Source organism: Mobula hypostoma, chromosome 9 (assembly GCF_963921235.1).
Source record: "Mobula hypostoma chromosome 9, sMobHyp1.1, whole genome shotgun sequence".
Classification (NCBI taxonomy): Eukaryota; Metazoa; Chordata; class Chondrichthyes; order Myliobatiformes; family Myliobatidae; genus Mobula; species Mobula hypostoma.
The window spans coordinates 139938752-139963786 of NC_086105.1; the positions used below are offsets into that span (position 1 = coordinate 139938752).

Sequence of the window (25035 nt, forward strand, 5' to 3'; positions counted from 1 at the left end):
TTTGAGGAAGGACGTTCTTGCTATTGAGGGAGTGCAGCGTAGGTTCACAAGGTTAATTCCCGGGATGGCGGGACTGTCATATGTCGAAAGATTGGAGCGACTGGGCTTGTATACTCTGGAATTTAGAAGGCTGAGAGGGGATCTTACTGAAACATAAGATTATTAAGGGATTGGACATGCTGGAGGCAAGGAGCATGTTCCCACTAATGGGCAAGTCCAGAACCAGAGGCCACAGTTTAAGAATAAGGGTTAGGCCATTTAGAACGGAGTTGAGGAAAAACTTTTTCACCCAGAGAGTGGTGGATGTATGGAATGCTCTGCCCCAGGAGGCTGTGGAGGCCAAGTCTCTGGATGCTTTCAAGAAAGAGATGGATAAGGAGCTCTTAAAGATAGCGGAATCAAAGATTATGGGGATAAGGCAGGAACTGGATACTGATTGTGGATGATCAGCCATGATCACAGTGAATGGCGGGGCTGACTCGAAGGGCCGAATGGCCTACTCCTGCACCTATTGTCTATTGTCTATATCCACATAATGTGCTACAAGATAGAATGCTGCTTGATCAGAGTAAAATCTCACAGTAGTGTCCTTGTGAGAAGAACAGGAACTGACAACAATCCTTGTAAATGTTAGCAAAATGTTACAGCTACAACTTCTAGACATTACAATAGGATCAGCATATAGCTTCCTGCTTTGGCAGAGAATAAATGGAAGGAATAAATGGAAGACCCTAAATTATCTCCATATCCAATTAAGACCCAAGACAATGACGTGGAGGTACGATGCAATACCAGAGACTTGCGATTGTAGGAGGAAACAGTGGGTGTACATTTTGGTCCTCCCACTGCTTTAGAGTTGTACACTGAGCTTACCAAGGCCAATGTGACAAGGCAGAATAGTTTAGCATGGACCAGATGGGCCAAAGGGCCTGTTTCTATGCTGTAATGCTCTATGACTATGCCAACTTGTGATCTTTGCACGTTTCCAACATTGGAAAGATCTACAATTATGGTGGGGGTGGGCATAAAAAGATTATTGTAAAACAAAATATTTACAGTTTTTAATATTTGCAAAACTAAAATAATTAATTTTATCTGCAAATCTTTAGAACCATGTTAATGACATTTAGTGGCTTTGCGTCATTCTGACAAAGCTAACCGGCACAGATAATTGAGAATCCACAGATTACAAGTATCTATATCAAAAGAATAACAAAATAATATGTATATACAAACATAAAAAGGAGTAATAAAATCTACAAATGGTCACTATTTTAATCTAGATTCTGGTCCTATAAAGTTCTAGAAAGGGAGTACAGAACAAGTAGCTCAGATGCTAAATAGTAAACCAGCATTAACGAGGATGTCAGTTCAAACTGACTTACGTTGCACTCTAACCTTAACAGACAAGTTTTTGTTTTTACATAGCGATAATGCCACACACATAAAAATCCAATTTCTACCACACATTTTACTTTCACATTTACAATCATTTCTACTCATTAACAGATCCCCACGCAACACTTTCATACGAATGGAGCTCCAGAATATTTATATTTTCACTATACTATTGAAAATCTAAATTTACCTCTAGCACCCGTTTTTAATCTATAAAAGTTGCTAATAATAAGCCGGTGGGCATGGGAGTTAAAATTAGAAAAGGAGAAAATATCATTTTTAAAATCAATACTGAACTAGGTAAAACTTGGTTTTAGCTAACTTAGCAATATAGGAGTTTCATAAACATATTAAAATAAATTTACATCTGGATTCACTACCTAGTTACTAAAACTTCCTGCTGTCACATACTTGCCAATTTTCTTTTATATTATACATTACAAGCCCTTTTACTTGATAGAAATGGCTCACATGAATTCATCAACTTATAATGACTCAATTATCCAATTCCATTCTACTCAACGTAGGCATCTGCTTTTAAACTGTTCAGCAATACATGAGTTTGACAAGGTATCAAAAGAAAATTTACATCTGGGCTCACTTCCTATTTGCAAAGACTTCCCAGTATCAGGTATTTGCCAGTTTTCCCTTATGAATTCCAAAGTCTATTTTGATGATAAAAATACAGTTGCTCACAAGAAATTATAAGCTTAGAATTACATAATTCTCCAAAATGCTTTCCAGTAAGTCTGAGACTTGAAAAGAAGTGGTCAGTAAATGAGTTCTCATACCTGAAATAAAAATTTAAACCTTTAAAACTGACATAGCATATAATTCAGTGGAATCAAATCTATAGACATAGATAAGCTACTTGACTCCCCATAAAATCCAGAGTCTTACCTGAAATCCCCAGAATCCCCTAAAAGGTAATCACCTTTTGGATCCAATGCCAAATCTGCCTAAATTTAATGAGTTAGGAAGCAGAGGAGGAGGTGAGTTGCTTGCAATTATTCTGCTTCACTTAGCATTGTTATTTTTAACTGCATTTAATCAATAAATATAGCTAATAAAATATTTCAATATTACATTTTCAAATATTGCTGAGTGTTTAAAGCATTTAAAATAATTTTTAAAAACCTATAGGTGTCATACTTGGCAAAGTTTTACATATTTTGCTGGTGTCAATCTGTGGGTCCTGTCAATAGACTCTGGAATATGAAGGGAATTAAAATCAATTTTATCTCATTCAGCCCTGATAATAGTAAGTCTGCAGGAACTGCAGGTGATGAGGCTGGTTCCCTACCCAAACAGCAGGCTTGCATCTCAAATTGAATTTCACCAATAAACATGACAAACAAGGCATACTTACAGAAGATGGGTAATAGGCAAAGAGCGACAGGAAACCAGGGAGACCTAAATGAGCAAGAACCAAATTTGTGGAATAAATCATTGGATGATAATGAGCAAATGGAGAAGAGAAACCAAAGGGGAAAGGATAATAAGAGGGCTGAATGTAGTTTTTAAAAAATGATTTAGAAAGGCAATGACAGGACATTGAAGATAATAGTATAGCAAGAGAAATTAGGTTGGGATACAAATTTCTAGACAGAGGATGAGAAAGCAATAATTGTTAATGGCTCCTTTTCTAACATCCAAGCTCAAAGATAAATGAGAGGGAAAGAAAATAAAGCAGTACAAAGCAGGATAGGTATAATAAGTTTTGCAGGCAATAGAAGATACATAATGAAATTCTTACATCTTTCATACTTCGTCTACAAAAACATTTGCCGATGCATCATCACATTGTTCTCACATATTAATGGTAGAGGCAAAGTAAATGGCACATTAAAATTCAAAATACTTAATGCAAGTCAACGCTGTTTTGCACCCCCTTAATCTGTATTGTAAAGCAATTTCCAACACCTACTTATGATCCTGTAGTCATTCAGTTATTTGAAATAAATAGACAGTGGATTCTGATTAATTGGGACACATCGGGATTCGAATAACTTTAGTTAATTGAGGCCACTACTTAATTGGGCCAAAGTCTCAATTGTTAACCATATAACAATTACAATTACGGAAACAGGCCATCTCGGCCCTTCCCGTCCATGCCGAACTCTTACTCTCAGCTAGTCCCATCGACCTGCACTCAGCCCATAACCCTCCATTCCTTTCTTGTCCATATACCTATCCAATTTTTCTTTAAATGACAATATCGAACCTGCCTCTATCACTTCTACTGGAAGCTCATTCCACACAGCCACCACTTTCTGAGTAAAGAAGTTCCCCCTCGTGTTACCCCCTAACTCTCAACTCATGTCTTGTTTGAATCTCCCCTACTCTCAATGGAAAAAGCCTATCCACGTCAACTCTATCTATCCCCCTCTTAATTTTAAATACCTCTATCAAGTCCCCCCTCAACCTTCCTACGCTCCAAAGAATAAAGGTCTAACTTGTTCAACCTTTCTCTGTAATTCAGGTGCTGAAACCCAGGAAACATTCTAGTAAATCTTCTCTGTACTCTCCCTATTTTGTTGATATCTTTCCTATTATTCGGTGACCAGCACTAGTTAAAAAGTTTTAAAAAAGATAAACTGAACAACAAATTATGTATTTAAATGAAATACAGAACAAATCTGAACACTACCAATACTACTACTATACTATAAAACTGTCTGCAAGTTCCTCAGAATCAGATTTATTATCACCGGCATGTGACCTAACTTAGCAGCAGCAGTTCAATGCAACACATAATATAGACGAAAAATAAATAAAATTACAGTATATGTATATTGAATAGATTAAAAATCATGCAAAAACAGAATATACAGTAACATGCAAAAGTTTGGGCACCCCTGGTCAAAATTTCTGTTACTGTGAATAGTTAAGTGAGTAGAAGATGAACTGATCTCCAACAGTCATAAAGTTAAAGATGAAACATTCTTTTCAACATTTTAAGATTAGTGTATTATTTTTGTTTTGTACAATTTTAGAGTGAAAAAAGGGAAAGGAGCACCATGCAAAAGTTTGGGCACCCCAAGAGATTTGAGCTCTCAGATAACTTTTACCAAGGTCTCTGAACTTAAATAGCTTGTTAGGGCTATGGCTTGTTCACGTTCATCGTTAGGAAAGGCCAGGTGATGCTAATTTCAAAGCTTTATAAATACCCGACTCCTCAAACCTTATCCCAAAAATCAGCAGCCATGGGCTCCTCTAAGCAACTGCCTAGCACTCTGAAAATTAAAATAAATGATGCCCACAAAGCAGAAGACTATAAGAAGACAGCAAAGCATTTTCAGGTAGCCGTTTCCTCAGTTCGTAATGTAATTAAGAAATGGCAGTTAACAAGAACGGTGGAGGTCAAGTTCGGGTCTGGAAGACCAAGAAAACTTTCCCAGAGAACTGCTTGTAGGATTGCTAGAAAGGCAAATCAAAATCCCCTTTTGACTGCAAAAGACCTTCAGGAAGATTTAACAGACTCTGGAGTGGTGGTGCACTGTTCTATTGTACAGTGACACCTGCACAAATATGACCTTCATGGAAGAGTCATCAGAAGAAAACCTTTCCTATTTCCTCACTACAAAATTCAGCGTCAGAAGTTTGCAAAGGAACACTTAAACAAGCCTGATGTATTTTGGAAACAAGTCCTGTGGACTGATGAATTTAAAATAGAACTTTCTGGCCACAATGAGCAAAGGTATGTTTGGAGAAAAAAGGGTGCAGATTTCATGAAAAGAACACCTCTCCAACTGTTAAGCACAGGGGTGGACCCATCATGCTTTGGGATTGTGTTGCAGCCAGTGGCACGGGGAACATTTCACTGGTAGAGAGAATAATGAATTCAATCAAATACCAGTAAATTCTGGAAGCAAACATCACACCATCTGTAAAAAAAAAAGCTGAAGATGAATACAGAATGGCTTCTACAACAGGATAATGATCCTAAACACACCACAAAATCCACAATAGACTATCTCAAGAGGCGCAAGCTGAAGGTTTTGCCATGGCCCTCACAGTCTCCTAACTTAAACATCATCAAAAATCTGTGGCAGACCTCAAAAGAGCAGTGCATGCAAGACAGCCCAAGAATCTCACAGAACTAGAAGCCTTTTGCAAGGAAGAATGGGCAAAAATCCCCCAAACAAGAATTGAAAGACTCTTAGCTGGCTACAGAAAGCGTTTACAAGCTGTGATACTTGCCAAAGGGGGTGTTACTAAGTACTGACTATGAAGGGTGCCCAAACTTCTGCTTCGGTCCCTTTTCCTTTTTTGTTATTTTGAAATTGTAAAAAATGGAAATAAAAAAGTAATCTTGCTTAAAATATTTAAAGAAATGTGTCATCTTTAACTTTATGCCTTTTGGAAATCAGGTCATTTTTTACTCGCTTAGCTATTCACAGTAACAGAAATTTTGACCAGGGGTACCCAAACATTTGCATGCCACTGTATATTAAAAAAGTGAAGTAGTGTTCATGGGTTCAATGTCCATTTAGGAATCTGATCGCAGAAGGAAAGAAGCTGTTCCTGAATCACTGAGTGTGTGCCTTAAGGCTTCTGTATCTCCCGCCTGATGGTAACAATGAGAAAAGGGCATGCCCTGGGTGCTGGAGGTCCTTAATAATGGACGCTGTCTTTCTGAGACACCGCTCCTTGAAGATGTCCTGGGTACTTTATAGGCTAGTACCCAAGATGGAGCCGACTAAATTTATGACCATCTGCAGCTTCTTTCGGTCCTGTGCAGTAGCCCCCTCTCCCGCCCCCACCCCCCCCACCAGACAGTAATGCAACCTATCAGAATACTATCCACGGTATACAAGTTTTTGAGTGTTTCTGTTGACATACCAAATCTCTTCAAACTCCTAATGAAGTATAGTCGCTGTCTTGCCTTTTTTATAGCCCGATCAATATGTTGGGAACAGGAGGAATTCATCCAGTGCACACTGCTGTGTTCTTTTGATTGACTATAAATGGAACAAAATCAACGCAGACAACAGACTGCCTTCATACAACTGCTTTTGACGACTGCATTCTCCAAATCTTCATTTTCATTGTAACATTTAAGATTGTCAATACCTTCAAATTCTACATAGTTTGTATCTTAAAGTAGTGAAATAGTTTCATTTTCACTCCCAGCTGTTTCTAGCATCTCCAAGCCTGAAAGCCTGAAACTGCAGTGAGCAAAACAGTTCTGAATTGTCTTAACAATTATTTCTCACCAACTATCAGTGACAAAAATCACTGCTTTTTGAACACAAGTACACACAACTGTTCTCTTTAAGCCCAGTGTAGTGTCTAAAGCCCCAAATAAGTTGCACAGTGCCCAAATAAACGAAGGGATCTGGTGATTTTCTTGATTTGCTTTTGTTCTTCAAGAGTTGTCCCAAATAAGCTGCTGCCTCAATGAACCGGTGGCCCATGTAACTGTACTGTACAAAGATATAATTTTTTTTTAAATGTATCCACTATTTTAATCGTGCTTCATTTTAAAAATCATCATTTGGATTGTACACGGGGCTTTGATACAATAATTGGCTGATACATGGAAAATCCTGAATCCTTCAATATCAAAGATACATTGTGGACACAAACTTCCAGAGGCAGGGGGACTTCAACTCCTATCATTGCTGCAATATCTGGTATTATATCAATTGCAGATGTGATATTATAACCTCAGTCTGTCACATCAACCACAGTACAACTATAGAATTTCAAGGCCGTGCAGATGTTTTCACATGAAACCTGACAGCACCCTTCAGCTTCACTGAAATTTTGTGTCAATATATTTTGTACATACAGTAAATAAATCAAGCAATACGGAGTTAGTACACTGAGGTTAGAGATCAACTTCATTGAAATTGAATGTAGCACAGGTATGTGTGTTTGAATAGTTACTTTTGTTTCTATTTCAAATGCTCATTGGTAAATACCATGATACTTCATTAAACGTACGTCAACTGACAGCCTTTCAATATAGAATTTACTAAACAAACTTGTAGGGAAACAATTTTCAAAATCAGAAGTATGTATTTACATTTTACTATAACTCAGAAAGCCACATCCATCTAACCTGCATGTATTTGTGTGTTGCTCCAGATTTCCAGCAACTGCAGTACCCTTTAGGTGTCTCCAAAAAGAGGGGCCATAGCTTTAGGGGGAGAGGCAGCTCGATTTGAAAGGGATCTGAGGGGCAACATTTTTATGCAGAGGTGGTGAGTATATGCAAGGAGCTGCCAGAGGAAGTGGTTCATGCAGGTTTAATAGTGTCCTTTAAGAAGCACTTGTATAGGCACATGGGCTTAGAGTGATATGGGCCAAACACAGGAAATTGGGACTAGCCAAGTGGGCACTATGTTTGGCATGGATTCACTGAGCCAAAAGGCCAGGATCTGTGCGGTATTGTTCTATGACTATAACTCAAGTCAATCTCACACACACCTTTCCAAACTCACTACTGCAATATCCTACAAAGTTCAAAATAAATTTATCAAAGCACATGTTACCATATGCAACCCTGAGATTCAGTTTTTGCAGGCATTCACAGTAAATACAGGAAACACAATATAATCAATGAAAGACCGCACCCAACAAGACAGTCAAACAACCAATGTGCAAAAGACAACAAACTGCAACCTCAAAAAGAAAGCAAAAGGAATCGAGAACATGAGATGAAAAGTCCTTAAAAGTGAGTCAAAGGTTGTGGAAGCAGTTCAGTGATGGGGTGAGTGAAAGTGAAGTTATCCCCTCTGGTTCAAGAGCCTGATGATTGAGGGGAAATCCTGAACATGGAATTACAAAGATTCCAGTGAAGTTCACAGCACATCAAAAATCAATGAAATCATCAGATAACCAAACAAGCAAATTAAATGATCAAAGCCAAAAGGAGGAAGACGCGTTAGTGTCACGGCTGTGCAACTGAATGGATCTTTTTGGATTTACCTACTATTCCATCTACAAGAATGAGACAAAACATTTTTAAACAATATAGCAGGAAAATATTGTGTAATATTTTAAAGTATTAACAATATCACTGGGATGAAATTCCCCTTTCCCATATTTTTAAATTTTAAACATACTTAATGATTGGGCACAAGAGACTACAGATGATGGAATTTGGAGCAACAGGATTAAGATGAAACATTGATAATTCTTTTCAATGCACAGATGCTGTTTGACCAGCTGAGCTCCTCCAGCAGGTGGTTTACTGCTAATAATTGGGACAATTTCACTAAATTAAAAGTAATTCTGGAATTTATCATTAGTTTAAAAAAAGAGTAAAACTCAGTACTATTAAAGCTAAGTGTAATTAAAATTGGAAATCAGGCAACTATTTGTGAAACTGGAGGGTGAATTCTCAAATTAATTGTACACCAGGACATACAGAGCCCATAAATACAAATAAGATTCCTGCAGTTAATCACCTAAAAATAATCCCTACAAAAGCATAACACAGATATTTAAAAATATATTCTGTCTGTAAGCACCATCATGCAGAATCATCTTTAATATGAAGTCTCAATATGATACAAGTTGACGTTAATTTGCAGCAATAGCTATATTACAGAGAGCTAGTGACTTAAAACCAAATCGAATGAATTAATTGCCGCAATAAGGTACAAGACCCTTGTACACAAAAAAGCAGAAGAAAGCTGAAGCTGAGCCTAGCCTAAGGGTGCATTAGTCTGATGATCGAATTATAAATGAAGTGTTTGATAATTATCAAAATGTTTTTGTAAATAGGATCTGTGTTATCAGACTTGTTTGGCACGCTGATGCCAATGTACTTGTACTATTTACTAAAAAAATCAGTACATTCTAACATATAATGAAGCCACTAGTTGCTCCCTTCAACAGTATGAAAATGCTAAAAAATGCTCTCTTCAGTTGCAATGCACATTCTGAAACAAAGAAACTGCAATTATTTTAATTGAATGCAGAACAAGAATTTTGCACTCCATTATGTTTTACTAAGATGCTTTTATCAAACTGTGGATTATAATATATCACAGACCTCCAAAAAAAATGACTGTTTCATTTTCCACTTTGCCTAAACCTGATTGTTGCATTATTTAGTTTTTTTTTGTTTCAGATTTCCAGCATCTGAAGTTTCTTTTCCATTATCTTCACCTGGATTTAGATCTTTCTTTATATATACCTTCCAGAATGTAAATTAAATAAATATTAAACATATACAAGACTTTGAGAAATATTCATATTAATATATCCAATAAGTGTAATATTTTTTAAGGTTTCACGGAGTTCAGATTTTAGATGTTTTTGGCTCAGGGCTACAAGTTGGACATTTATACTGTGCTACTCTAGTGCAATAAACATAATAAATAATACTATACCAAAAGTTTCCATCAGACTCTTCCAAATTTTTTCTACTGTGACTGCCAATGTACATAGTAAGACAAAACCTGCAACTTTTATTCTGTCTTGTATATCACAGCACACACATAGTGACTGGAATATCCTTCTACAATAATAATCAAATTGAGGCAGGAGCAGTCATTGGCTTGTACAAATTCTCTCTCCACATATGCTTGAGTGTGAAAGTGGAAAGTTTAAAATCCATTAATTTATGTTACTTCGTGACATTATAATCCAAGTAATTCAGATTGTTGATCGTTTTAAAACATAGAAACATAGAAAACCCACAGCACAATACAGGCCCTTTGGCCCACAAAGCTGTGCTGAACATGTCCTTACCTTAGAACTACCTAGGCTTACCCATGGCCCTCTATTTTTCTTAGCTCCATGTATCCATCCAGGAGTCTCTTAAAAGACACTATCATTTCTGCCTCCACCGGCAGCCCATTCCACGCACTCACCACTCTCTGCTTAAAAAACTTACCCCTGACAACTCCTCTGTACCTACTTCCAAGCACCTTAAAACTATGCCCTCTCGTGCTAGCCATTTCAGCCCTGGGAAAAAGCCTCTGACTATCCACACGATCAATGACTCTCATTATCTTGTACACCTCTATCAGGTCATCTCTCATCCTCCGTCGCTCCAAGGAGAAAAGGCCTAGCTCACTCAACCTATTCTCATAAGGCATGCTCCCCAATCCAGGCAACATCCTTGTAAAACTCCTCTGCACCCTTTCTATGGCTTCCACGTTCTTCCTGTAGTGAGGCGACCAGAAATGAGCACAGTAGTCCAAGTGGGGTCTGACAAGGGTCCTGTATAGCTGTAACATTACCTCTCGGCTCCTAAACTCAATCCCACAATTGATGAAGGCCAATACACTGGGTGCTTTCTTAACCACACAGTCAACCTGCGCAGCAGCTTTGAGTGTCCTATGGACTTGGACTCCAAGATCCCTCTGATCCTCCACACTGCCAAGAGTCTTACCATTAATACTATATTCTGCCATCATATTTGACCTACCAAAATGAACCACCTCACACTTATCTGGGTTGAACTCCATCTGCCACTTCTCAGCCCAGTTTTGCATCCTGTCAATGTCCCACTGTAATCTCTGACAGCCCTTTACACTATCCACAACACCTCCAACCTTTGTGTCATCAGCAGATTTACTAACTCATCCCTCCACTTCCTCATCCAGGTCATTTATAAAAATCACGAAGAGTAGAGGTCCCAGAACAGATCCCTGAGGCACAGCACTGGTGACCGACTTCCATGCAGCATATGACCTGTCTGCAAACACTCTTTGCCTTCTGTGAGCAAGCCAGTTCTGGATCCACAAAGCAATGTCCCCTTGGATCCCATGCCTCCTTACTTTCTCGATAAGCCTTGCATGGGGTACCTTATCAAATGCCTTGCTGAAATCCATATACAATACACCTACGGCTCTACCCTCATCAATGTGTTTAGTCACATCCTCAAAAAATTCAATCAGGCTCGTAAGGCACGACCTGCCTTTGATAAAGCCATTCCTAATCACATTATGTTTCTCCAAATGTTCATAAATCCTGCCTCTCAGGATCTTCTCCATCAACTTACCAACCACTGAAGACTCACTAGTCTATAATTTCCCAGGCTATCTCTACTCCCTTTCTTGAATAAAGGAAAAACATCCACAACCCTCCAATCCTTCAGAACCTCTCCCGTCTTCATTGATGATGCAAAGATCATTGCCAGAGGCTCAGCAACCTCCTCCCTCGCTTCCCACAGTAGCCTAGGGTACATCTCATCCGGTCCCGGTGACTTATCCAACTTGATGCTTTCCGAAAGCTCCAGCACATCCTCTTCCTTAATATCTACATACTCAAGCTTTTCAGTCTGCTGCAAGTTTTCCCTACAATTGCCAAGGCCCTTTTCCGTAGTGAATACTGAAGGAAAGTATTCATTATGTACCTCTGCCATCTCCTTCGGTTCCATACACACTTCTCCACTGTCACACTTGATTGGTTCTATTCGCTCACAGCTTATCCTCTTGCTCTTCACATACTTGTAGAATGCCTTGGGGTTTTCCCTTAATCCTTTCCACCAAGGCCTTCTCATGGCCGCTTCTGGCTCTCCTAATTTCTTTTTTCAGCTCCTTCATGTTAGCCTCATCATCTTCTAGATCTCTATCATTACCTAGTTTTTGGAACCTTTCGTAAGCTCTTCTTTTCTCCTTGACTAGATTTACAACAGCCTTTGTACACCACGGTTCCTGTACCCTATCATCCTTTCCCTGTCTCATTGGGACGTATCTACACAGAACCCCATGCTAACATCCCCTGAATATTTGCCACATTTCTTCCATACGTTTCCCTGAGAACATCTGTTTCCAATTTATGCTTCCAAGTTCCTGCTAGATAGCCTCATATTTCCCCTTACTGCAATTAAAAGTTTCCCTAACTTGTCTGTTCCTGTCCCTCTCCAATGCTATAGTAAAGGAGATAGAAATGTGATCACCATCTCCAAAATGCTCTCCCACTGAGAGACTTGACACCTGACTAGGTTCATTTCCCAATACCAGATCAAGTACAGCCTCTCCTTTTGTAGGCTTACCTATATATTGTGTCAAGAAACCTTCCTGAACACACCTAACAAACTCCACCTCATCTAAACCCCTCACTCTGGGGAGATGCCAATCAATATTTTGGAAATAAAAATCTCCCACCACAATAACCCTATTATTATTACTCCTTTCCAGAATCTGTCTCCCTATCTGCTCCTTGATGTCCCTGTTACTATTGGGTGGTCTATAAAAAACACCCAGTAGAGTTATTGACCCCTTCCTATTCCTAACTTCCACCCACAGAGACTCCGAAAACAAACCCTCCATGACTTCCTCCTTTTCTGCAACCGTGACACTATCTCTGATCAACAGTGCCATGCCCCCACCTCTTTTGTCTCCCTCCCTGTCCTTTCTGAAACATCTAAAGCCTGGCACTTGAAGTAGCCATTCCTGCCCCTGCACCATCCAAGTAAACACTTTGAGTTAATTTAAAACATACAAATGTTGGAAATGTGTGACATAATCTTTTTTCAGATTGACATTTTTCAAATGGCTATACTTCAGGTAGCTTCGTGTGATAATTTACCAAAATATTGTCATCAAAACTAGATTTGTGACATTGGTTCGCCACAAATAAAAATAGTATTTATCTAGACATATTTTGCTTGACAGCCATAGAAACTGGAAATGAAACCTATGGGTATTCTCTCAGGCACAATACTATAGCTAAAATCAATTAAAGGATTCTTAGATAACCGCTCTTCTAAAAGGTCGTGGTGCCCAATTCAATCTAAAAATGCAGGGTAGAACAGCACAGGATAAAATATAAAGGCAACTAACATACATGCTCGGCAACAAAGATGAAGAAATAGATAACTGGCATTTTGCATAAGGAGTGTTCTAATAATGTAGAAAGCAGTTGAAAGAGTCCTTAGTGGAGACCAAATACCAAAATGTCCAACTAATATAAACCCAACAGGATGCAACAGAAGTCAAAACATAAGGAAAAGAAGCTGGAATAGGCCATCTGGCTCATCGAACCTGCTCCACCATTCAATAAGAACATGGTTTGGCCGTGGGCTTAGCTGCACCTCTCTACCTTTACCCCATAAACTTTAATTCCTTTGCTATGCAAAAATATATCTAACTGTGTCTTAAATATATTTAATGAAGTAGTTTCTACTGCTTCCATGGGCAGCAAATTCTAGATTCACTGTTCACTGGGAAGAGCAGTTTCTTCTCATCCATGTTCCAAATCTTTTCCTTGAATCTTGAGGTTATGTCCCCTTGTTCTAGTCTCAATTAGGAGCAGAAACTATTTTCTTGCCTCTATCTTATCTGTCCCTTTCATACTTTTATGTTTCTATAAGATCCCCTCTCATTCTTCTGAATTTCAGTGAGTATAGTCACAGGTGACTCACCCTCTGCTCACATTTTTAAAGCTTTTAAGTTATTTTATTGCCTTCTTTCTAAATGAAGACATTAATGTATCTATTAGATAACTTCATCAATAACTTATTTGCTCCTCCAGCCCGTGCCTATCCATCCTGCCCTCTTTTCCCTCATCCTTACTGCAACTTAAAACTCATTTTCTGAGATTTTAACCAAGTTTCTCCTTCCATTAATGCGGTCCAACTTGTTAATTTCCTCCAGCATTTTCTACTTGTTAATGCAAAAATAAGATTCAAATGATCAACTGTCAATTACTACACTTTGAAAATCAATATCTTGAGAGATTACTTTATCCTCAACATAATAAACTTTTCTTTTTCAATATATTGATTTTGATTTCTATACAGGTGTCCCGTTTTCCGACCGTTTGCTTTACGACACCTCGCTGTTACGAAAGACCTACATTAGTTACGAAAAAAGGCAGTACGCGCCCGAAAAGCCAAGCTCCTCCCCCAGAACTGCATTCTAGCCGCCACTGCTTAAACACGTGCTTTATCTCAATTTATTTTGTGCATCCGTTAGCAAGATAAGTTCTAAGGTATCAGAAAAGCCTGAAAGAGCTTGTAAGGGTGTTACACTTAGCGTAAAACTACACATAATTAAGCGTTTCAATTGTGGTGAACAAAGTAAGGCCTCTGTCAGCGCATTAGACTTGCCTGCGTCCACCATTCACACTATTTATATGCAGAGAGAAATGGTGTTTTATTATTCGTATAAACAAGTGTTTAACTGTGACGAAACTGCAATTTATTGGAAAAAATTGCTGAGCAAGATATTTATTTCAATAGAAGAAAAGCAGGCTAAGGGACACAAGGCATCGAAGGACAGGTTTACCCTAATACCTATTATTAACGCCACTGGTGATGCTGTCCTTAAGCCTCTACTAGTGTACCATTCAGAAAATCCGAGGGCACTTAAAGGCGTTGATAAGAAAACACCTCCCATTGTGTTCCGTTCACATCCAAGTGGTTGGAATACCTAAGTGCTTTTTTCTGAGTACATGAGTGGATATGTTAGTCCTTTTGTTGAAAAATACTGTAGAGAAAATAACCTCGATAATAAATGTCTTGTGATTGTCGATAATTGTGCTGCTCATCCACCTGGCATTACCAAGTATGGCAGTAACATTCGTGTTGCGTTCTTACCGCCGAATACCACATCGTTGCTGCAGCCGTGCGACCAAGACCTAATAGCCAATTAAGGCTTACTATACACAAAATGTGATGCGTTTTATTGTAAGTACCATTGACAGAGAGGGCAACTTCAAAGTGTCTTTGCGAGAGATCTGGAAAGAATACAATATAAAATTGGCAATAGCCAACATTGGAGATGCTCTCGATAGGCTAACAATCTCGATGAGAAATTATGTTTGGAGGAAACTGTGTCCCGAAGCAATGAACGATTTTAAAGGCTTTGAACCATCAACAATAAATATGGCAATAGTGAGTTTGGCTACTGTACATACATTATTTCTACTTTATATAGGCTGTGCATTTTTATATGTTGTTTGGTATGATTTGTCATTTGGTATGATTATGCAGCTTCATAGCTTAAAGGTTACTGGAGAGAGTGTTTCTGCCAAGAGCGTTGCCGTGAGATTTTCGCTGCGCTAGACAGTGCTGAAAAGTATTTCTACTTTATATAGGCTGTGTATTTTATGCGTTATTTGGTATGATTTGGCAGCTTCACAGCTTAAAGGTTACTGGAGAGTGCTTCTGCCGAGAGTGCTTGCGCCGTGTTTCTGCCGAGAGCGCTGCCGTGAGATTTTCACTGCACTAGACAGTGCTGAAAAGTATTTCTACTTTAGATAGGCTGTGTATTTATCATATCATTCCTGCTTTTACTATATGTTACTGTTATTTTAGGTTTTATGTGTTATTTGGCATGATTTTGTAGGGTATTTCTTTGGGTCTGGGAACGCTCAAAAATTTTTCCCATATTAATAAATAGTAATTGCTTATTAACTTTACAACATTCCGGCTTACGAACCATTTCATAGGAATGCTCTACCTTTGGATAGCAGGGGAAACCTGTATATAGAAGAATACAGAGGTCAACAGAATACATATTATAAAACAAAACAAAATATAATAAAACCAGATACAGTATATTGAATCACATTAACGAACTCCTTACTCTATATTCATATGGATTAGATTAATTCATATATAATAAACTTTTGTATCCCATTGTAAAGCATGACAGTGACTTACTTGTTAAAGTATAATGTTTTAGGCTGAAAGTTATGGTTTAAAGGCTGCCTAATGCAACAGTGAAGGATTCTACACTCAAGGATCACCCTTAATAAAAACATCTTCACTAGTGTTAACGCAATGTTCTAGATTGAGTTCAAGATTAATTGTTCTTCAACCATACACAGGAAGACAGCCACATGAAGAAGCGTTCTCTTGGGACCAAAGTCCAAATATAGTACCAGCGGAGCCACATTTCTGCAAGAACAAGCCACGGTGGGTCCTCATGCCACATTCAAACACAATGCAGCTCATCTTCTACGGAGCCAACACAGGCAGGCAGCTCCAATGGGTGAAATCCAATGGCACACCATTGGCTCCGGCATCACCTTCGCTGTCAACTGAAATGAGGCATGAAAGCCTTGTCCACACAACAACTGAGTTAACACAGCTCCCCACCATTGGTCTTGCCAATGAACTAGTGAATCAGACTCGCAGTATTCTACATGACCAATGTCCAACAGGGTCTTGCAATCACAAGAAAAATATCTAAGCCAATTATTTCCATCATTTATTGGATTGCGCACAGGCAAAAGCAAGCAGCAACATGGTTCGCAACAAGTCCCGCTACATCGATATCCAGCAACTTATTAGTGGGGTAGCCCTGCTGTACTTGATGTTCTTAATATCCAGCAGTAGATGTTGTAATTGTAAAAAAAAAGACCAAGGACAAATAATTGCTCCCTTGTTTGGACCCAGAAAGGCTGCTGCATCCAAGTGCGCCACCATCTGTGGCAAGATATTCAAAAACAAGAATTTTCCCTTGACTACTGCCATTATCTTTCTCACTATTAGCAGTGAAACCAGCATCTAACTGCTGCTTATAAGGCTTGCTATTATTGGCTTCCACAGAAGCAAGTCACTTTTTGATATTGAGTGATCACCTAAGCAGCAGCTTATATTTTGATACAGCATTTGGTTAGCTGACAATCATTACATTGCAATGTTACTTTACCTTAGTATCCAACACAGAAGTTGGAAATTCAACCCACTTAAGCCTGCTTTTATGCTTGATAAGTCTTATTTCACTGTTCTCCATCATCCAATATAATTTTCTATTCCCTTCTCCCTTCAATTCTCAACTATGACAACGCTATTTGAATCAAGCACTAATTTTGAAACTGGGTTCAATAGTCTAACCGGGTAAAGAAATTTCTTCTTTCACCACCTTCCTTTTATATAGAACCTTTTAGGCAGCAGCATATTCTAAGGGACTTCAAAGGAAGTATTAACAAGTATAAACTGATGTGATATTGGGGCAGATAACCAAAAGCCTGGTTACAAAGGGAGATTTTCAAGTGCATTTTAAAAAAGTGGAAATAGAAAAGCAGAGCTGTTCAGAAAGGGAATTTGAAAGCTTAGACATCTCTGAACTTAGAGCACAGTGGCCACTGAGTATGAATTCTACAGCTTCACCAATCCAAATCTCACACTTAACAGACCATATGACTTAATTATAAAGTTGACGGAAATGACAGACAAAAGGAGGGGCACAACAATGGTAACATTTGAACATGGTAAGTACCTTCAAAAGCTTTCTGTAATTGAAAGTTGGACCACACTCACGAACACAATATAGGTGATAAGTGGCTAACACACTCAATTTCATTTCTAAAAGGGTTTATCTAACGAATTTAATATTAAATACACAGCGCATATTTTCCTCGCATGAATATAGCGATAAGTCAATTATCAGGGGAGCTTGAAGTAAGTGTTGAACGAACTTCCAGTAGAAGTGGTAGAGGCAGGTTCGATATTATCATTTAAAGAAAAATTAGATAGGTATACGGACAGGAAAGGAATGGAGAGTTATGGGCTGAGTGCAGGTCGGTGGGACTAGGTGAGAGTAGCGTTCCGCACGGACTAGAAGGGCAGAGGTCGCCTGTTTCCGTGCTGTTATGGTTATATGGTTATACAAATCAATAGCATCATAACATTTTAATAACATTTGGATATTAAACACACAGCACATATTTTCCCCGTATGAACGTATAAAATCATTGCAACACACCAATATCGCTGAATCAGTGGGAGCCCTGGGCTTGTTTTCCTGCAACAAGATGGTCCCATCGAGGGGTGATGGGAGACAGCGATACTCAAAGGAGGTTCCTTATGTCCAGTCCATTCCGCAATTTAGTTTTTGTTGCATTCACTGCAAAGATATGTTGGAAATGGAAGCAACGTTTTCAGTGCTTTCGTGGCTATCTCAGGATATTTAGCCTTGACTTTGATCCAGAATGCCGGCAGAGATGTTATGTCAAACATACTTTTCAGCCCGCCGTCATTTGCAAGCTCGAGGAGTTGATCTCCTTCACGCGCTGACATGGATGACGCGTGCATAATGACCTCGCGTGTGTTCAAGCTCATCAGTGGACGTGACAGGGAATGAGGAAAGGTGCAGCTGACTCCTATCGCCAAATCATATCGTTTCCTCGCGGCCCAGTAGCAAATGCTTTGTGGCCCGGTGGTTGGGGACCGCTGGGGTAGAACAAGAGAGGGCAAGACATTGATGTACTGGAATATCCAAGACCAAGACGTATCAAAGGATGAGGATAAAAATGTCGGAAGATACATTGAGGTAAATACAGAGTTAGTCTCTGATACTAATAATATAGCTCTTCAGTGCAGGTGGAAACATGCTCTCCACCTGAAATAACAAGGTGTATACTTTTATAGATTATTATTGGGTCATCTATCCATGTTTTGCTTGCAACAGAAAACAGACCCAGCCTATTAAGTTATTCCTGATAAGCAGGACTACAAACTCCAAAATCATCATCGTTGAGTGTCAGATTGACAAAATACTTCATGCCATTAATCCTTGAAGACCTGAGGACCATGACAAAAATTGCACCCGTCCCTTGTTCTACTGGCTGGAACTACAAGACAGTAAGACCGAGGAGCTATTTGTCCCATCGAGTCTGCTCCGCCATTCCATCAGCCCCATTCTCCTGCTTTCTCCCTGTAACCTTTATCACTTCTTGATACTGAGTGATCGCCTAAGCAGCAGCTAATACTTTGATACAGCTAATTAAGATTCTATCAACATCCACTTTAAATATACCCAATGACTTGGCCTCTATAGCTGTCTGTGGCAATAAATTCTACAGATTCAGTACACTCTGGCTAAACAAATTCCTCATCTCTGTTCTAAAGGGAGATCTGTATTATGAGGCTGTGCACTCTGGTTCTAGGCTCCCACACTAATAGAAACATCCTCTCCACATTCACTCTATCTAGGCCTTTCAATATCCGATAGGTTTCACTAGATGTCCCCCCCTTCATTCTTCTAAACTCAAGTGAGTAGAGGCCCAGAACTATCAAATGCTTCCAAAACATTAACCCTGTCATTACCTGGATCATTCTTGTGAACCTCTTCTGGACCCTCTCCAACATCAGCGCATCCTTCCTTAGATAAGGGGCTCAAAACTGTTCAGAATACTCAAGTGCGGTCTGACCTATGTCTTATAAAGTCTCAGGATTACACCCTTGCTCTTCTATTTTAGGCCTCTTGAAATGAATGTTAACACTGCATTTCCCTTTCTTTCTACCGACTCAACCTGCAAGTTAACCTTGACGACTCCTGCACTAGGATTCCCAAGTCTCTTCCAGAATCAGAATCTGATTTAATGTCACCAGCATATGTTGTGGCAGCAGTAAAATGTAATACATAATAATAAAACTAATTACAGTAAATATACATACTTGAAAAGTTAAAGAAAATAAGTAGTGCAAAAAATGTAGTGAGGTAGTGTTAACAACAGGAAATCTGCAGATGCTGGAAATTCAAGCAACATACATCAAAGTTGCTGGTGAACGCAGCAGGCCAAGCAGCATCTATAGGAAGAGGTGCAGTCGACGTTTCAGGCCGAGACCCTTCGTCAGGACTAACTGAAGGAAGAGTGAGTAAGGGATTTGAAAGTTGGAGGGGGAGGGGGAGATCCAAAATGATAGGAGAAGACAGGAGGGGGAGGGATAGAGCCAAGAGCTGGACAGGTGATAGGCAAAAGGGGATACGAGAGGATCATGGGACAGGAGGTCCGGGAAGAAAGACAAGGGGGGGGGGTGACCCAGAGGATGGGCAAGAGGTATATTCAGAGGGACAGAGGGAGAAAAAGGAGAGTGAGAGAAAGAATGTGTGCATAAAAATGAGTAACAGATGGGGTACGAGGGGGAGGTGGGGCCTTAGCGGAAGTTAGAGAAGTCGATGTTCATGCCATCAGGTTGGAGGCTACCCAGACGGAATATAAGGTGTTGTTCCTCCAACCTGAGTGTGGCTTCATCTCCACAGTAGAGGAGGCCATGGACAGACATGTCAGAATGGGAATGGGATGTGGAATTAAAATGTGTGGCCACTGGGAGATCCTGCTTTCTCTGGCGGACAGAGCGTAGATGTTCAGCAAAGCGGTCTCCCAGTCTGCGTCGGGTCTCACCAATATATAAAAGGCTACATCGGGAGCACCGGACGCAGTATATCACCCCAGTCGACTCACAGGTGAAGTGATGCCTCACCTGGAAGGACTGTTTGGGGCCCTGAATGGTGGTAAGGGAGGAAGTGTAAGGGCATGTGTAGCACTTGTTCCGCTTACACGGATAAGTGCCAGGAGGGAGATCAATGGGGAGGGATGGGGGGGACGAATGGACAAGGGAGTTGTGTAGGGAGCGATCCATGCGGAATGCAGAGGGGGGGGAGGGAAAGATGTGCTTAGTGGTGGGATCCCGTTGGAGGTGGCGGAAGTTACGGAGAATAATATGTTGGACCCGGAGGCTGGTGGGGTGGTAGGTGAGGACCAGGGGAACCCTATTCCTAGTGGGGTGGTGGGAGGATGGAGTGAGAGCAGATGTACGTGAAATGGGGGAGATACGTTTAAGACCAGAGTTGATAGTGGAGGAAGGGAAGCCCCTTTCTTTAAAAAAGGAAGACATTGAGAGGTAGTGTTCACGGGTTCAACGTGCATTCAGAAATTTGCTGGCAGAAGGGAAGAAGCTGTTTCTGAATCGTAAAGTGCGTGTCTTCAGGCTCTTGTATGTCCTTCCTGATGGTAGCAATGAGAAGAGAGTATGTCCTTGGTGTAGGAGTCCTTAACAACGGATGCCACCTTTTTGAGGCATCACTCCTTGAGGCATTGCACTTCTCATTTCTGAATTTGCTCATTTAGAAAATAGTCCAGCTTTTATTACTTTTATCAAAGTGCCCGATCATACACTGTCCTACACTGTATTTCATCTGCCACTTATTATCCCCTTCATCTAATCTAAGTTCTTCTGCATACTCCCTGCTTCCTGAACACTGCCTGCCCCTCCATCTATTTTCATATAGCCTTCAAACTTGGCCACAAAGCCATCAATCCCATCATCCAGATCTTTGACATGTAACGTGATAACAAGCGGTCCCTTGTAGAACACCACTAGTCACAGACAGTTAACCAGAAAAGGTTCCCTTTATTCCCACTCTTTGCCTCTCGCCAGGCATTCCCATTGTACCCAAACATTAACCTATCATTACGGTATCACACCCATTAGCAGGAGAATACGGTTGAGTGTGATAAGCGATAGGTGAATTATAAATACTGTATGACAATAGGCAATTTTAGTAGAAAAATGGCCATGATGTATATAGATTCAAGAGTCTTAATCCTTTTTTATAAAATGCCCACAAACTCCTGAGTCTCAATCATACCTTCTGTTGATAGCCATCACTGATATTGAAGGGAAGGCTGCATTACTAGTAACGATGATTTATGGTGCAATCTCACCTCTCTCTTGTATTCAGTGCTCATCCTGATATTTTCTCAATCCTTCTAACTAAACTAGTAACCAACATACATCAAAGTTGCTGGTGAACGCAGCAGGCCAAGCAGCATCTATAGGAAGAGGCGCAGTCGACGTTTCAGGCCGAGACCCTTCGTCAGGACTAACTGAAGGAAGAGTGAGTAAGGGATTTGAAAGCTGGAGGGGGAGGGGGAGATGCAAAATGATAGGAGAAGACAGGAGGGGGAGGGATAGAGCCGAGAGCTGGACAGGTGATAGGCAAAAGGGGATACGAGAGGATCATGGGACAGGAGGCCTAGGGAGAAAGACGGGGGGGGGGTGACCCAGAGGATGGGCAAGAGGTATATTCAGAGGGACAGAGGGAGAAAAAGGAGAGTGAGAGAAAGAATGTGTGCATAAAAAGGAGTAACAGCTGGGGTACGAGGGGGAGGTGGGGCCTCGCGGAAGTTAGAGAAGTCAATGTTCATGCCATCAGGTTGGAGGCTACCCAGACGGAATATAAGGTGTTGTTCCTCCAACCTGAGTGTGGCTTCATCTTTACAGTAGAGGAGGCCGTGGATAGACATGTCAGAATGGGAATGGGATGTGGAATTAAAATGTGTGGCCACTGGGAGATCCTGCTTTCTCTGGCGGACAGAGCGTAGATGTTCAGCAAAGCGGTCTCCCAGTCTGCGTCGGGTCTCACCAATATATAAAAGGCCACATCGGGAGCACCGGACGCAGTATATCACCCCAGTCGACTCACAGGTGAAGTGATGCCTCACCTGGAAGGACTGTTTGGGGCCCTGAATGGTGGTAAGGGAGGAAGTGTAAGGGCATGTGTAGCACTTGTTCCGCTTACACGGATAAGTGCCAGGAGGGAGATCAGTGGGGAGGGATGGGGGGGACGAATGGACAAGGGAGTCGCGTAGGGAGTGATCCCTGCGGAATGCAGAGAGAGGGGGGGAGGGAAAGATGTACTTAGTGGTGCGATCCTGTTGGAGGTGGCGGAAGTTACGGAGAATAATATGTTGGACCCGGAGGCTGGTGGGGTGGTAGGTGAGGACCAGGGGAACCCTATTCCTAGTGGGGTGGTGGGAGGATGGAGTGAGAGCAGATGTATGTGAAATGGAGGAGATGCCTTTAAGAGCAGAGTTGATAGTGGAGGAAGGGAAGCCCCTTTCTTTAAAAAATGAAGACATCTCCCTCGTCCTAGAATGAAAAGCCTCATCCTGAGAGCAGATGCGGCAGAGACGGAGGAATTGCGAGAAGGGGATGGCGTTTTTGCAAGAGACAGGGTGAGAAGAGGAATAGTCCAGATAGCTGTGAGAGTCAGTAGGCTTATAGTAGATATCAGTGGATAAGCTGTCTCCAGAGACAGAGACAGAAAGATCTAGAAAGGGGAGGGAGGTGTCGGAAATAGACCAGGTAAACTTGAGGGCAGGGTGAAAGTTGGAGGCAAAGTTAATAAAGTCAACGAGTTCTGCATGCGTGCAGGAAGCAGCGCCAATGCAGTCGTCGATATAGCGAAGGAAAAGTGGGGGACAGATACCAGAATAGGCATGGAACATAGATTGTTCCACAAACCCAACAAAAAGGCAGGCATAGCTAGGACCCATACGGGTGCCCATAGCTACACCTTTAGTTTGGAGGAAATGGGAGGAGCAAAAGGAGAAATTATTAAGAGTAAGGACTAATTCCGCTAGACGGAGCAGAGTGGTGGTAGAGGGGAACTGATTAGGTCTGGAATCCAAAAAGAAGCGTAGAGCTTTGAGACCTTCCTGATGGGGGATGGAAGTATATAAGGACTGGACATCCATGATGAAAATAAAGCGGTGGGGGCCAGGGAACTTAAAATCATCGAAAAGTTTAAGAGCGTGAGAAGTGTCACGAACATAGGTCGGAAGGGATTGAACAAGGAGTGATAAAACAGTGTCGAGGTATGCAGAAACGAGTTCGGTGGGGCAGGAGCAAGCTGAGACAATAGGTCGGCCAGGACAGGCAGGTTTGTGGATCTTGGGTAGGAGGTAGAAACGGGAAGTGCGGGGTGTGGGAACTATAAGGTTGGTAGCAGTGGATGGGAGATCCCCTGAGCGGATAAAGTCGTTGATAGTGTGGGAGACAATGGCCTGGTGCTCCTTGGTGGGGTCACGATCGAGGGGTAAATAAGAGGAGGTATCTGCGAGTTGTCGCTGTGCCTCGGCAAGGTAGAGGTCAGTACGCCAGACTACAACAGCACCCCCCTTATCAGCGGGTTTAATAATAAGGTTAGGATTAGTGCGGAGGGAGTGGAGAGCAGAGCGTTCCGAAGGAGTGAGGTTGGAATGGGGACAAGGTGCGGTGAAGTCGAGACGGTTGATGTCCCGTCGGCAGTTGGCAATAAAGAGATCCAGAGCAGGCAGAAGACCAGAGCGGGGTGTCCATGAAGAAGAGGAGGGTTGAAGACGGGAGAAGGGGTCATCGGTGGGGGTGGAAGAGTCCTTGCCGAAGAAGTAGGCTCGGAGACGGAGACGGCGGAAGAAAAGTTCCGCATCGTGGCGAACACGGAATTCGCTGAGGTGTGGGCGAAGGGGGACAAACGTGAGGCCCTTACTGAGAACAGAGCGCTCTGCCTCTGACAGTTGAAGGTCGGAGGGGATGGTAAAGACCCAGCACGGATGAGAGCTGGGATCAGAGGGGGGAGGGGGGAGGCTGGGGGTGTCAATGGAGAGGGGAGGGTTGGGGTGAGAGGAAGATGGAGCCTCTGAGGGCTCAGGAGCTGACGGTGGGATCTGAGGAAGACGGGGCTGCGGAGTGGTGGTGGGGGAAGGGGAGACGGGAGTCACAACAGCAGTACATAAAGACCCGGCCTGGAGTTCAAGGCTGGAGTCGCAGTTGGTGGTTGTGCAATCATTTCGAATGTGTCCATGGTCGTTGCTGGAGTCCGGGTTTTGAATATGTCCTGAGGTGTTGGAGCCGCCGAGATCAATGGCAGGCGCCGCAATTGAAAGTTCATGCCTGCTAGCGTCGGGGACGGCAGGCTCTGGAGTCCGTAGATGTAAGATCTTACGATCTTTGCCTAACATGACAAAGTCAAAAAAACGGCGATTGCAGGCGTGGATCCGACGGAGGATGAAATAGCGGGTAGGACCATTACAGACGGCGAAGAAAGTGTCCCGAAGGTGTGGAAGGGTCTGGGATAGGGACACCAAGTACCTCCTCATGGCGGAGAGCGTCGCCTTCAGAGCTTGACGGGAGAAGCGGCGAGAGGCAGAGTCAATAAAATG

General features: G+C 41.5%; 1 protein-coding gene across 2 annotated transcripts in view; it reads right to left on the reverse strand.

Moving 5' to 3' along the window:
- epn2 (epsin 2) overlaps positions 1–25035 on the reverse strand; it is a 67710-nt gene that overhangs the window by 37423 nt on the left and 5252 nt on the right. Inside the window, exon 1 of one of the 2 annotated variants that reach the window (XM_063059311.1) lies at positions 2768–2795. The exons of the other annotated variant lie outside the window; for it this stretch is intronic. The gene's annotated coding sequence lies outside the window, so the exon portion shown is untranslated. Of the gene's footprint in view, positions 1–2767; positions 2796–25035 lie in introns of those variants that run through there. 2 annotated transcript variants of the gene reach the window in all.